Source organism: Schistocerca nitens, chromosome 7, assembly GCF_023898315.1.
Source record: "Schistocerca nitens isolate TAMUIC-IGC-003100 chromosome 7, iqSchNite1.1, whole genome shotgun sequence".
Lineage (NCBI taxonomy): Eukaryota > Metazoa > Arthropoda > Insecta > Orthoptera > Acrididae > Schistocerca > Schistocerca nitens.
Genome location: NC_064620.1, coordinates 192,522,484 through 192,536,192, shown reverse-complemented (window position 1 = coordinate 192,536,192; position 13,709 = coordinate 192,522,484).

Below are 13,709 nucleotides of genomic sequence, written 5' to 3'. Positions count from 1 at the left end.
TATGGATATAGAAAAAGATGGCAGCCTCCCTTATTTGGATGTTGTCGTTCGCCCTAAAGTTGATGGCACATTAGGTCATGCCGTATACCGTAAACCAAAACATACAAATCAATAACTACACGCTAGTAGATGCCATCGCCCTTCACAGGCCACAGGTGTCCTTAAGACCTTACTGCATAGGGCGTATTGTATATTCGATAAAGATAATTTGCAAGAAGAGCTTACATACCTAAAGAGCTTATTTAAAGCGAATGGATTTTCTCCGCAACAGATTCGTAGAGCATTCAATGCAAACCCTAGAATGCAGGTGTGTGATGGGAAAGAAGATAGTAATTCCTTCAAATCAAGTATCGTTTTGCCTTATTTCGGTGCTCTCTCCTCGAAGATAGGCTATTTTCTTGAGAAACACAGGTTAACTTTTTCTTCCCGCCTCTCACGAAGATTGCAGCTTTACTCGGTGTTGATAAGTTAATAATTTAATAAACAGAGATAGTGGTTTCTGTTTGGACAAAGCATGGAACCCTGCTCTTGGGGTAATTAAACTGCAGAGAAGTCGTCATGGTTTCACCTCCGCCGAACATTGATCGATAATCGAATCGAATGTCTGTACGCTGTCGCCACAGGTGGATCTTGTATGAATGTATCTAAATGCCGCTGACCAGCGTCTGTGACCCGCATACGCAACACCGCCGCGGTGGAGCATATAAGGCCGCACATTGTCGTCAGTCTTTCCGCCCGCTCTGTGGACGGCCGGACGATACTCAACCGAAGTAACGCCGGAAGAAATCTTATTTCCGCGCCTGAATGTCCGAAATTTAGAGGGCTAACATAAAAACTGTTTTGTGTGATGATTTCGTTTAACTGTTTTCTGTGCCCCAATTACTTAGTCTTTCAAGAACTTTACTAAAATCCCCGTCTAATTTAGCGCTTGTGCTGGCAGATACTGTACTTTGGAGATCATCTGCGTAGGCTATGTACCCTCTAGTGTGTGCTGTACTCTGAAGCCGGTTTAGTAATGACTCTCTGCCAACGTTCCAGAATTCTGGACCCAAAGAGGGTCCTTCAGGTCCAATCATTGTGCATAATACGTACTTGTCGTCTGAGGTGTTCACAACATGTACTGGTTGATTTACCGACCATGGGTGGTTTTCATTTCCAGGAACCATGCTGCAGGGATTCTCGCCTATTACATTTCTGTGATCCCTCAGGCGGCAGCACAGAATCTCTCCTTGTATTTTGGCTAGAACATAACATGTTCTCCCCCTCACCATTACTTCTGTTGCGAGGCGGAGCTGAAACTACTCTGTTTCCCTGGTTACAATTTCACCCTCTACTGTTTTCGTGCCGTATTATACGCTGCATTACTTCATCCCCTCTAGTTATAACGCATTGCCTCTCGACGCGTATGAGATTTCCACGCTTCCTTCCACATTTCTCGCGGCGATCTTCGTAACTCGCTTCGAATACCAGTTGTCTCGTCCCCTGTTCATGCGTACGAAAGCAAGCTCCGAAGCTGCTTTATGTTTTGTGACCTGTACCGCTACTTTGGGAATCTATCCTCGCACACTTGCCTCGTTCCTCTCGCTGTCCGTCATTCAACTTTTCTGTGGGAGAACCTTGTCGCGCCGCTGAGACTGTGACCGTTCACAACCTGTTTTTGTGATTTCGCTAGTTCAGGCCCCTGTTCTTCTCATTAATATCGAGACCCTGTTATGCTCTCTTTTCAACATCATCATCATCTTCTTCTTCTTCTTCTTAGCGTAGTCCAATTGGAGTGTGGTCTGCTTTTTTGGTTAATGTACACCTTTTCTTACGTTCTAACACTACCTGTGGGTTTATATTCCTTGATTTTAGATATAAATTTATAGTACCTATCCAATGCGGTTAAGGTCGTCCGCGTTGTCTGTGGCCTTCAAGAGTGAGACGATAGGCTAAGCTGATGACTACAGTAGGTGTTATATGATGTGTCCATACAACTGAACGCTCCATTTGTGGATCTTTTCGGAGATAGGAGCCACTCCAGTTAGTTGTCAAAACGTTGTCTTGTTACTGTGGTCCAGTAGGGAAATGGCTAATGGTCTTCTCAGCATCCGAATTTTCATAACATGAGTGAAACTTCAGCACTCCTTGATGTGCGACAACGTTCAGTACCACATAATGCAACTGTCTTCACCGTTTTGCTTTATATCTTTTATTTTAGGCGGATGGGCATCTTGCTCTCACAAAGAATACCAGTGATGTGTCTGAATCGATCCAGATCACTGTGGTTCCTGGTCGCTCATCCTCTTACCTGTAGTCGAGGACCTAAATATAGAAATGTGTCCATCTTGCTAAGTGTTTCAATAGCCTTCCTTGTATCCACCACATGCATCACATCTTCAGCATATTGCATTGTCCACCATAATATTTTCTATAAGGGACTTGTTATAGTAAACGTTACAGTAAAAAAGAGCAAGTATGTAGCTGAATTATTTTATTAACTGTATCGCAGGTGATCACTAAATTCACAAAGGGGATATTGGCAATAGGTATACTGCAGATAGGGTCATATAACACATGCTCCAAAAACACTCACGAAACGTAAATAAATGACTGAAGGAGCGTTAATGAGTAGCCATAAAATTTAACTGATACACTGTGTTAACTCTTTCGAAGGCACGTTTTTTGTTGAAACTCAGCGAACATAATATTTTGCTAGCCTATTAGATATGTAAACAACTTACCGTATTTATTTTTTAATAACTTTATTTTTCAGATATAGGACCGAAGACTATGTTGGTACATATATCACACGCCATCTTTGTGAGGTATTTATATTGGTTGTAAATGGATTTCCCACTTCCCTTTTGAGTGCTGTTATAAGATGCCACTACACGTATATAAAATATTGAATAGTGTTTTCTGTTTGTTTTTATTTTATATTTTCTTTTATTTTATTTTGAAAATATTTGTGACCGATATTAATTTTTACTTACCACAGTGTGAAAACAATCCTTCAATCTTTGTCACTGAATAAAGCTACAAGTTGATACAGGATACAATAATGTATATTGCAGGATGGAAGCAATGTGTTCTGACAACGGTAATAATCGAATGACATACAGAAACTAATTGTTGTAGCAGTTTTCGTACACCTTGTGCAGTGTACTACCACAACATCTCTGGCATACACAGAGGTGGTAAGAACTGTTCCCAAAAGTTTTTGGATATCCCTTGGTTGGTGCTAAGTATGCTACCCAAGGACCACAAATGACAGTTTACTTTTGCGGGAAGTATACTTTCCAAGCTGCTTCCAGAAACTACATCAGTGGTAGCCAGAGTTCCCAACAACCATTAATGTACCGCTTTTTGTTGGGATACACACTTCTCGGAGTCCTGAAGGCTGTATCTCACAACAAACTAAAACTACAGCTGGTGCACCGGACTGCCACTAAATGCCAGGATGGTACAGAAGTGGTAATACATCTTCCCTTAATCACTGTAAATACATACTACAGTGGGAAGTACACCCTGGAAGGGTTAAAATAATCAAACAATAGATATACATCAGATAGGCTCTACACTAAGTGTGAACCTGTAACGAATTTTTAGAAATCACAAAAAGATAAGGTTCCTATACACATACTGAAGCAGTGCATTAAGTAACTTGAAATGCAAGGGAGAATGATGAAATGGAGTGCATAAAACATTAGACAGAACAAGTAAAATACTTTCCTGTAGTGGTGTTGCAACACGCGAAAAATAAGCGATCTCTGAGGCTCTGCCATACCCTTTCACTGAACGCTAGACCGTGCCGGAACTAATCATCATTGCACGACAGAAAACGATTACAGTTTAAACATGTAAACGTCACAATATGTAAATATCCAACACATTGTGCATTACTATGCACTGCAAACAACTGTAACGGTCTCACCAAATCACTAACTGCAATATCATGCTATGATCAGTTTTAGACCTCATAACCACCACCTTCAGGACATAAGTACGAATTAAATTAAATTGGCTAAATTACACAAGTGACCTGCCTAACATATGTCTGGCTGTAGCTGCAGGTGAATCACTGAACTACACCAGTGTTTCGCAAATATATTGCTCAAAGGGCTCCGTGACCTATCGTTACCAACTATAAAACATCTTTTTGAAATGCATGCAATATTTATTTCACTATCTAATGAAGAAAACACTGTCAAGAAATAAAAGCACTATTTAAAGTACAACTTCCATACACTTCTCCTTAGATATAGGAGCAATTCTGTAATGTGCTCTGGAAAAAACTCATTTCAGGATGTTATAAACTGATGCAAAACAAAACAAAAATATCCTTTATATTCACATAAAGAAAGAAACCCACTTAGCAATGAATATTAAGTTTGTGTGATAATACTGAAGCTAGGTTTGATTAATGGCGAAGACTACATGCTTGACATTATATGAATCTAATTCATGTGTACCAATTTTTTAGTTCCACAACAACAATAAAGTCACTTTTACAATATTGCAAAACAAACAGTTATTCGAAGATAAATATCTAGATAGATTTTATTTAATTGTTACATATAGAACTGTTAAAAGGTGCAGTATCAGAACGCTGGCAGTAAAGTTTTCGTTAAAAGACCGATTAACCCCAGTAGTGTTAAGACATTTTACATAATGTGCAATAAGGGGGGCGGGGGCGACATTGAGCCCATCCTAATTTTTTTTTAATTTGTTAATTGCTGTTGAACGATATTAAGAACATGCTTTTCAAAGGGCAACTGATATGCGATCAGGGTCCGGAAATTGAAAATACCTTTAGCACAGTCTTAGCAATAACAACACACTTTCAATAAGGTGTACTGCCGGTTTTATGAACAGCACAAAGAATATGAAAAAGCCAACTTGGATCATTGTTTTTGACGTTTTCTCTCAATATACTTTTTAAAGAGATACTGATATTTAAACAAGGCCCTCAACTTGGAAATACTGAAAACGACCGTCTTTGTAGAAAGTGACATCTACTACTGACAATTAAATTTTTCTGTTGGGATGAAATGAAAAATTTAAAACATCATAGGTGTATGAGAAAAGTAATGTGACTGACTTTTTAACTATCAAAGTTGTTTTTTTTTCGAACAACAGTGTTGGTCCCCACACAGTAGTTTCTTTCGAAAACTTTACGTCGGTATAATCGTTGTTCCCAGGCTTGGCAGCAGCGCCGAAAGGCTTTAAGTCCTAGGGCCCTCAATATGTCAGTCACACCCTTTCGAATGTTTCCAGAGTCCCAAAACGACTTCCTTTTAAGAAATTTTTAGATTCACTAACAGAAAATGCATGACAAAGACTCAGATCAGGTGGATAGGTTGCCCGTGGGACAACAGGAATACCTTTTGTGGTGAAAAGATACATGATGGAAATGGCTGTGTTAAATGGGACGCTACCATGATTCAGCGTCCATTTGTCTGCATGTCCAGTCGGTCTCACTCAATTTAATCTTTTCCTGAACGTTGAAGGACATCCTTGTATAACACAAGGCTGAAAGTTTGTCCTGAAGTAACAAATTCATTGTGCATCATATTCCTACAGTCAAAGAAAGTAAATACGAGCTGTTTTGATCTTTGATTTGCTCATTCGAGACTCTTTTAGTGGAGGAAATGTCTCAGTATACCACTCCTCACTTTGCCCCTTGTTCCCTGGACCATACTCAATAATCTTGGATTCATCACCGATGATCACACTACCGAAACAGTCGCAGTTAATGGCGGTCTTCTCAAGAAGACCAACAAACGTGTTCCACCAATTGTTGTTCTGCTCAATTGTGAGGTTTCTCAGCACGATTTTGGCACAAACCTTCCACATGTGGAAATCTTCAGTCAGATCTTTGACTTAAGGTGAAAGTGGTCAAGTTTGACAGGTCACCCATTATCTTTATTGTTAAATGTCCGTCTGCTCTCGAAAGACCATGCACACGTTCGACTTTCTCGTCGCTTTTTGATTTTGAAGGTCTCCCTGAGCGAGATTGGTCTTCACCCTGCTATCAGCCTTCCAAAAATGATTTGTGCCAGCGAAACATTTGTGCTCTTGACAAGGAATGTTTCCAATAGTCCTGTTTCAACTTTTCAAAGGTCACACTCATTTATTACCCAAGTTTAACAATAAAAGTGACTGCATAACGTCGTTCTTTATTCAACTGTTCCATTACCGTAAACACGCAACGAAAACTCAAGTTCAGTGACGGGGGTTCTCAAAAATCACGTGATTGATGTTTTTTTTCTTTTCTTTTTTGTTTTTTTTCTTTTGGTCATCAGTCTACTGACTGGTTTGATGCGGCCCGCCACGAATTCCTTTCCTGTGCTAACCTCTACATCTCAGAGTAGCACTTGCAACCTACTTCCTCGATTATTTGCTTGACGTATTCCAGTCTCTGTCTTCCTCTACAGTTTTTGCCCTCTACAGCTCCCTCTAGTACCATGGAAGTCATTCCCTCATGTTTTAGCAGATGTCCTATCATCCTATCCCTTCTCCTTATCAATGTTTTCCACATATTTCTTTCCTCTCCGATTCTGCATAGAACCTCCTCATTCCTTACCTTATCAGTCCACCTTATTTTCAACATTCGTCTATAGCACCACATCTCAAATGCTTCGATTCTCTTCTGTTCCGGTTTTCTCACAGTCCATGTTTCACTACCATACAATGCTGTACTCCAGACGTACATCCTCAGAAATTTCTTCCTCAAATTAAGGCCGGTATTTGATATTAGTAGACTTCTCTTGGCCAGAAATGCCTTTTTTGCCATAGCAATTCTGCTTTTGATGTCCTCCTTGCTCCGTCCATCATTGGTTATTTTACTGCCTAGGTAGCAGAATTCCTTAACTTCATTCACTTCGTGACCATCAATTCTGATGTTAAGTTTCTCGCTGTTCTCATTTCTACTACTTCTCATTGCCTTCGTCTTTCTCCGATTTACTCTCAAACCATACTGTGTACTCATTAGACTGTTCATTCCGTTCAGCAGATCATTTAATTCTTCTTCATTTTCACTCAGGATAGCAATGTCATCAGCGAATCGTATCATTGATATCCTTTCACTTTGTATTTTAATTCCACTCCTGAACCTTTCTTTTATTTCCAATATTGCTTCCTCGATGTACAGATTGAAGAGTAGGTGCGAAAGGCTACAGCCTTGTCTTACACCCTTCGTAATACGAGCACTTCGTTCTTGATCGTCCACTCTTATTATTCCCTCTTGGTTGTTGTACATATTGTATATGACCCGTCTCTCCCTATAGCTTACCCCTACTTTTTTCAGAAACTCGAAAAGCTTGCACCATTTTATATTGTCGAACGTTTTTTCCAGGTCGACAAATCCTATGAAAGTGTCTTGATTTTTCTTTAGCCTTGCTTCCATTATTAGCCGTAACGTCAGAATTGCCTCTCTCGTCCCTTTACTTTTCCTAAAGCCAAACTGATCGTCACGTAGCGCATTCTCAATTTTCTTTTCCATTCTTTTGTATATTATTCTTGTAAGCAGCTTCGATGCATGACCTGTTAAGCTGATTGTGCGATAATTCTCGCATTTGTCAGCTCTTGCCGTCTTCGGAATTATGTGGATGATGCTTTTCCGAAAGTCAGATGGTATGTCGCCAGACTCATATATTCTACACACCAACGTGAATAGTCGTTTTGTTGCCACTTCCCCCAATGATTTTAGAAATTCTGATGGAATGTTATCTATCCTTTCTGCCTTATTTGACCGTAAGTCCTCCAAAGCTCATTTAAATTCCGATTCTAATACTGGATCCCCTATCTCTTCTAAATTGACTCCTGTTTCTTCTTCTATCACATCAGACAAATCTTCAGCCTTATAGAGGCTTTCAATGTATTCTTTCCACCTATCTGCTCTCTCCTCTGCATTTAACAGTGGAATTCCCGTTGTACTCTTAATGTTACCACCGTTGCTTTTAATGTCACCAAAGGTTGTTTTGACTTTCCTGTATGCTGAATCTGTCCTTCCGACAATCATATCTTTTTCGATGTCTTCACATTTTTCCTGCAGCCATTTCGTCATAGCTTCCCTGCACTTCCTATTTATTTCATTCCTCAGCGACTTGTATTTCTGTATTCCTGATTTTCCCGGAACATCTTTGTACTTCCTCCTTTCATCAATCAACTGAAGTATATTTTCTGTTACCCATGGTTTCTTCGCAGCTACCTTCTTTGTACCTATGTTTTCCTTTTTAGAGATGTCCATTCCTCTTCAACTGTACTTCCTACTGCGCTATTCCTTATTGCTGTATCTATAGCGTTAGAGAACTTCAAACGTATCTCGTCATTCCTTAGTACTTCCGTATCCCACTTCTTTGCGTATTGATTCTTCCTGACTAATGTCTTGAACTTCAGCCTACTCTTCATCACTACTATATTGTGATCTGAGTCTATATCTGCTCATGGGAACGATTTACAGTCCAGTATCTGACTTCGGAATACCTCCTCCTCTTGTGATTCTTGAACAGGGTATTCGCTATTACTAGCTGAAACTAGTTACAGAACTCAATTAGTCTTTCTCCTCTTTCATTCCTTGTCCCAAGCCCATATTCTCCTGCAACCTTTTCTTCTACTCCTTCCCCCACCACTGCATTCCAGTCGCCCATGACTATTAGATTTTCGTCCCCGTTTACATACTGCATTACCCTTTCAATATCCTCATACACTTTCTCTATCTGTTCATCTTCAGCTTGCGACGTCGGCATGTATACCTGAACTATCGTTGTCGGTGTTGGTCTGCTGTCGATTCTGATTAGAACAACCCGGTCACTGAACTGTTCACAGTAACACACCCTCTGCCCTATCTTCCTATTCATAACGAATCCAACACCTGTTATACCATTTTCTGCTGCTGTTGATATTACCCGATACTCATCTGACCAGAAATCCTTGTCTTCCTTCCACTTCACTTCACTGGCTCCTACTATATCTAGATTGAGTCTTTTCATTTCCCTATTCAGATTTTCTAGTTTCCCCACCACGTTCAAGCTTCTGACATTCCACACCCCGACTCGTAGAACGTTATCCTTTCGTTGATTTTTCAATCTTTTTCTCATGGTAACCTCCCCCTTGGCAGTCCCCTCCCGGAGATCCGAATGGGGGACTATTCCGGAATCTTTTGCCAATGGAGAGATCATCATGACACTTCTTCAATTACAGGCCACATGTCCTGTGGATACACGTTACGTGTCTTTAATGCAGTGGTTTCCATTGCCTTCTGCATCCTCATGTCGTTGTTCATTGCTGATTCTTCCGCCTTTAGGGGCAATTTCCCACCCCTAGGGCAAGAGAGTGCCCTGAACCTCTATCCGCCCCTCCGCCCTCTTTGACAAGGCCGTTGGCAGAATGAGGCTGACTTCTTATCCCGGAAGTCTTCGGCCGCCAATGCTGATTATTTATCAAAATTTAGGCACTGGTGGGGATCTAACCCGGGACCAAAGACGTTTTGATTACGAATCAAAGACGCTACCTCTAGATCACGGGTACATACATTGATGTAAAGAGCTGAAAGCCCAAACTCTCAGAAAGGGACGATTACGCCAGTGTACACAGCACTGCCAGATGGTTCGCAGTGCTGTCTGCGACATTACTTTTCTCACACCACATTTATATGGAATCTGGTAGAATACTGCCTAAAAACAAAAATATATTTTCCAAAGTGTCAGCGTGCGAACCTTTCAAAGAAACATCATCTATATGGGCTTTTGGAGGCGAAGGACCACTCCTGTACTCTTGATGACTGCACTACACAATACTTTACGCTTTGGTTAGACCAATCACCTGGATCCATTCATGCCCAATCTGCAATCCAATGGACTTGGGCCATTCGAGCAGGACAGTGTGGTACCCAATACGTCCAGAATTGCTACGTAGTGCCTCCAGGCGCACTCTTATGAGTTTAAACACTTCCTTTGGCCACCAGACTCCCCAGGCATGAACATTACTGAACATATCTGGGATGCTTTGCAACGAGCTGTTCAGAAGAGATCTCCACCCTCTCATACAGCCCTGCATAATTTATAGAGTCAATTCCATCGAGCACTACTTCAGACATTAGTCGAATCCATACCACATCGTGTTGCACCACTTCTGCGAGCTAGCGGGGCCCTACGCTATATTCCACAGTTGTACTAGTTTCTTTGGCTCTTCAGCGCATAATCCACTTGTAATTCATTCACTTCAAAATACTTATGAATGGAATCACAGAACACATCACATCAGTTGATCAATAAACATATAATACCAACATGTACATCACCTTCTAAACAATAATTAGTGCTATATGCGAAATGCATGAAGAGATAATCATCACACTATTTACATACTTGTCATGAGGTTTTTCAAATATCACTTTTACTTCTCACATCCCACACTCAGACCACATTTATGGTCTTAATTTCGAGTTTTACCACATTTATTTAATTTTTTATGCCTGTCATTTTTTTATTGATACACAAAACTTCTTCCAAATTTCTGTGCTAGACATGTGGCTGGTAGTAAAACCCTTATATCGTCACTAAGTAGGAAAGGAGAGCTAGCAGTACAGTGCAAATTATTCGAAAGCATGCTAACAGCCCGGGAAATCATGTTCTTCATGCAAAAACACACACACAAAAGAACTTTGTGTCCCTGGATGCACTGAAAACATTGAAGAATTATGTCGCAGTACACTAAATAAATTGCCTTTCACTAATTCGCCTACCACTTCAGCACAGATACTCCAACTCCATTTTTCTTGTGAAGTTCAAATACCTCATTGGCAAATGATGTAATATGACTGCGTGAACACCGTACTCAGTCACGACAGGCAACTCTTCCCACATGCTTTAACATACCATCATTATACTTAAAACTCACTACACCACAGCCCAAGGCCAACACTTCTTGGTATGTCAAAATAAATCAGCCCCTAAATTCTTATCACTAACCAAATTACACACAGTTACTAAATTTGGATGAAGCTATTACCTTGACAAAGAAAATCAATACCTACTCGTCTTTTCATCTCTGTTCCTTTTCTGGTAATCGTCCCTTTCACTTGGGTCCACTGTAAAGAAGGAATAGTTCATAAAGCTAAGCCTTCCGATCTGTGAAATGCTGACTCACACAACGCAGACGACTGGCTTCCAACACCTGTAACACAAGTTAATATATATTTGAAACGCCGGACTCCTCAGAGAATTGAGATTTTCCTTACTATCACTTATCAATAGCTAACTCAGGCAAACAAAAGTAAATATATTTAATTTCTCATAGGCATTTTTCATCCTGTTTTCAGCACACAAATCAGCTGCACACATCAGATGTCAATTATGTGGCTATGCGGCGGTGGGCTATGAACTTGAACATTTTTCTGTGAATAAGCTAAGCGTACCTCTACAAAATAGGAACTTCAGTTTGTATCTCGTCAATGTCAGAGACCACAATTCCCTTTTCCACCTTGATTTGACAAAACAGTCTTCTAATCCAATCACTATTACCACTCCTAAAAAAGTTGCTTTTATTGCAATCACATAATTCCTCTGATGCCTCCAGTTTCCGATCACGTACCTATCACAATATGTATCACATTGCCGGTTATCATCATTCTAATTCCTCAGTGGCCTAGGATAACAAAACTTACTGTTGCTTCAACCACAACCATTCTCTTCAGAATTGTCATATTCTAAATCTTGGAGCAAAACCTCAAATCCCAGTAACTACCCTTTCACCTGACCAGGAAGAATATTCTGGCTACACTTGGGAGTAAATTTTACAAGTCAATTATAACCCAATTCATTAGGACTGTAAGTATTGTTAAAAATTTATTTTTCCGCACCATGCATTCAAAGAATAAAGTAGGATTTATAAAATCAGTATTATTAAAATATTTCATAAACAAGTACGCCAAAGATTCTGTCTTGCGCTGCCTCAGAGCAATCTTCTAACAGGAATATCTGATAAAACTCGTCATATGGCTCACAGTTTCTAGTCAATCTCAGTATTCACGTACTAAGATCACCTACCAATCAGCCACATACAAACTGAGTTCCGTGATCGGCTGGCCATGTGGAAGGAAATACAAAGTCAAACTGCTCTAGTTAAGCATGAGGATCAGTATTGTTTCATATAATTATAAAAACTTGAAATTTTAGAACAGGCAAGAAAGGGTTATATTGAAAACCATGCCTCATTTGACAGTTTCCATCATCATGAATAAAATAACCATGGTTGTGAAGAATTATCCTCCTTTCATAATGAGCTACAGGGTCTCATTCATCTTCATGAACAGAATATAAATCTCTATTATCTGGCACATGACCTCTGCTGTAACAATGACCCCGAACTTTTTTCAGTTTTAGAAACTCTCTCATTCAAGTACTGACCTAATTCTTTTTCTCCCGTTACTCTCCATTTGATCTTCTCTGAAACTCCAAACGTCTGGACAGATTCTTGGACAATATGTTGATTCCAAACTAAACTGGCAACCTCACATTAATCATGCCTAAGAAAGATATCAAGGCTGTGCTACCTCATACGGATATTATCTAACACAGTTAGAAATAAATATCTTAGCACAGCTTAATTTGACCTTTCAGCTTCACACACATACGGGCTGTTGTTCTGTGGTCACTCATGTCATGTCAGTGACGTAGTACTGATTCATAAATAGGTGCTACAAATAATTATAAGGTTAGTCGAAGGGAATAATGCAGTCATTTGTTAACTAAGACAAAAATAATGACGATGATAAAACTTTATCTCTTTTCGTCATTGTTATTCGCTGAAAACAACATAGCAGAGTTTGACACCAGAGAGAACATACTCTATCATGATACCATAAACAAAAAGGGTATTGACATTCCTAGATTAGACTCACAAAAACAGGTAACTTTCGCAAAGTACACTGTTTTAACGTTTTGAATAAACTGACATACTCTCCAATCAATACATCTTTCAACAGTTTTAGAAGTAAGTTGTATAACTGTTTAATAAACAAGCCATTCTACAGTTCAAGAGAGTTCTTCGAGTGTATTAGTGTAGAAATTGAGTTTTAGGATTATGATTACAATTCTGTACAACTGGTTAATATAGGATAAATCATTTGTATGTGCAAAGTGAACAGTAATTTTGTAGTGATTACTACCTGATCATGCCATTAATATAAAACACATTTCGCTAAATGTTACCTATGGCTGATGAAGACTATGAATCCGAATAAAGTCTTAACTTTTTCGGAATCATTCAAACAAGAAGATACAGTACCACTTGAACTCTTATCAGCATTAAGAGCTAATTGTGCAACAACAATAGTGTAAGGAACCACCTTTTATTTATCTTCTGTACCTCCTTCTAATTCTTGCTCATTGATTCTGCAATAATATTTCGTTTTTTAAAAATTTGTTTTTCAACCTTATAATAATGTAGCATGAATTGAAATAAATTTTTTAATCTAATTACTTATTAACTGGGTAGAGAAATCAAACATTCTCTCAATCCAGTCTTTCTTTCACGCCGATACTTTGGAACCTGTTAATTTTCCTATAACAGCTACTTCTGTTCACTTACAGGTCACTGCAGGATTACTGCACTCTCTTCTACAGAAACAACTCTGTTATTTTTTCGTACCAGAGAGCCTCTATGTAGCTCTTACCTTAACTGAGTGGTAAGTGCACTAAAACTCCTCGAAATGTCTTCCACAG